The sequence below is a fragment of the Gavialis gangeticus genome, unplaced genomic scaffold (assembly GCF_001723915.1).
Source record: "Gavialis gangeticus isolate Ggan-Ray unplaced genomic scaffold, GavGan_comp1, whole genome shotgun sequence".
NCBI classification, from domain to species: domain Eukaryota; kingdom Metazoa; phylum Chordata; order Crocodylia; family Gavialidae; genus Gavialis; species Gavialis gangeticus.
The window spans coordinates 80077533-80080019 of record NW_017729024.1 but is presented as its reverse complement, the minus strand read 5'-3'; positions in this window follow the sequence as shown (position 1 = coordinate 80080019).

The following is a 2487-nucleotide window of genomic DNA, read 5'->3' as shown; positions in this document are numbered from 1 at the left end:
GGGGGGGGGGGTCTTTTTTTAATTCTCCTTGTCCTGACCTGCATTTACAAAAAGCATCAGTACTGCTCTGACAAAAGAAAGGAATGGAGGAAAAATGCATGTTTTTTCATGACATATGGTATGTCTATCCTGCAGTCATATGTGACTACATCTTGTGGAAGCATACCAGAAGCAGCTTTTTGGGGTACTGAGCAGTGATACGTAGCAGAGATTGTACAAGCCTACAATCCAGAGTCCTGTTTGAGTAGAGCTAGCTCAAATGCCTCTGCCTGTGCTGCAACCTCACTTCTAATTTCCAAATAGATATATCCAGAACTCTGATACAGCTGGTTTTGCTGCTGAATTTTGTCTGCTCTGAAATAAACCTGCTTTCCCTCTACCTTCCTATCTTTTTGCCTTCCAGTGCATTAAGCAACTCCTATGCCTATCTTTACATTCTTTACTCAATTCTGAATCACAGTGAAGATAGTCCTGCTTAGACATGTCCACGCTACCTCTGGTTTGAGCCTAGGAGGAGTACTGCTGCCTTGCTTTCTTTCACAAACATTTAATCTTGGAAACAAGGCAATGGAGTGGTTCTACGCATGCATTTAACATGCGCTCCTGACTGATTTATTTTTGGGAGTTGACATACTCTGAGTAGGAGTGAGTGGGCAAGGCTGTGCTTTGCGGGGTTATCAGGCTCAGCCTGGAAGCAGTGTAGACAGAATTAACTCGAGGAAGGACTGGTTGGTAAAAGCTGGCCTTTGCTTTACACATCTGATGATGCAAGACATAGATTGGATTGGAATGGAGGCAGCTGGCATTGGGTGGGATGCCTGGCTAGGTAGGAGTGAAACTGGGACTTGGAAAAAACAAACAGTGGTTTGGTTCTATCTAGTATAAAAAAAAACCTACTGCAACTGCAAGTGACTTTTAGCCCACTTCTTTTGACCTGTCTTTCTTGCATCTGCTAAACTCTTCTCATTTATGGCATTCTGTCACCTGCTCAATTCCTTTGCCTCTTTTATCCAAACTCTAGATAAGCAAATTCTATGCTCCCTTACTGTTAACCAGCCAAGGGCCTACTAGAGTCTACATTTGTTGCTCCTTAGCTTTTCCTCTTTCCCTTTAGCTTGTGGGATCTATAAAGCAGATTAGGTAAAGAAGGGATTGTGGTACTCTGCCAGAGACTATGATCTCATGGTATTAAACTGCAACTTCACTCACAGGAAATTTGGAGATTTAGCATGGTCATTTTTTTTTTTTTTATATTCCTCAGTCAGTAGTGCAGTAGTTTGAAATGTTGGCATTTAGATTACTATGAAATGTTGGCATTGGGCATTACCAGCCCAGGATAAATGTTGGAATTCACACTTCCCACAGCAATTAAGATCCCTGAAACTCTTGGTTAAAGTTGGCTCATGTTTTCAAGGTTATCTGTGCTTTAAGTGAATTCATTACTTGGGAAATGAGATGGATTACCAGGCCTGGAGAGTAATGCTGAGAACAAGTACACAGTGAGCAGTGAAGCTTTTTTCTTATGCTACCCTTCTGATGTGCCTTGATTTCATTTAGCCTTTGACAAATTTCAAATTATATGGAGTCCCTGCCCTTTACAAACTGCACTAAATTGACAAGTTCATTTCACAGAAGCCACACAGTAGCTAACTAGATAGTAACTGCCTTTAAGTTAGAGTTCCTCCACCTGTGGGAATTTCATAGACTCCTGCATACTCACCTGCATCCCATTCCTACATAGTACCAGTGCCACTAATAGCTCTTTATCCCAACCCGGGATAGTTTGAGTGGGTATTAGAGAAAGATCACCTGCATCTCCAGGGGAAAGATGACCAGGAAAATGAGGATGATGATGATTAAAACACAGAAGAACCAGCAGCAGATGATTTCCAACATTGCTTTCTAGCCCTACTTTTCTATGATTCTATTGTCTTGAAATGCAGAGACTACAGCAGCAACATCCTGATCTGGTAAGTGAGATTAAACACTTATCATGTTTTTATCCTTGGTTTTAATGGAGTAATAGTCCAGTTCTTTTTGTGTCAAGGAGAGATTAGATGGAGCCAGTCTCTTGAAGTAAAGCACTTTAAAATACTTGTACAAGAACCAATTGCAGATAATAAGCAACTGATTGATTACCTGTCAGATGTAGTGCCCTCATTTGAATATCTAGCAGAGTGGTTTTCAACCGGGGGTATGTGTACCCGTAGGGGTACTTAAAAAGTTCATAGGGGGTATGTGGAATGAATGAGAAAAAAGTAGAGGTGCACTGATAGATTGGTCCCATATCAGTGAGGAGCGCAGCCTGGCAGTGTGGAGAGCAGCTGGGTCTGGCTGGTAAGTCTGTTGTGAGGGAAGGAGCTGGGGCATGGGACTGAGCTGTGCATGGGGTGAGGGAGGCATCTGGTATGTTCACCCCCAGGAGGGCATGTGGGGTGTGTGCCCCCAGATCTGCACGTGGGGCGATGGCGGGCTGGGGCAGCACTG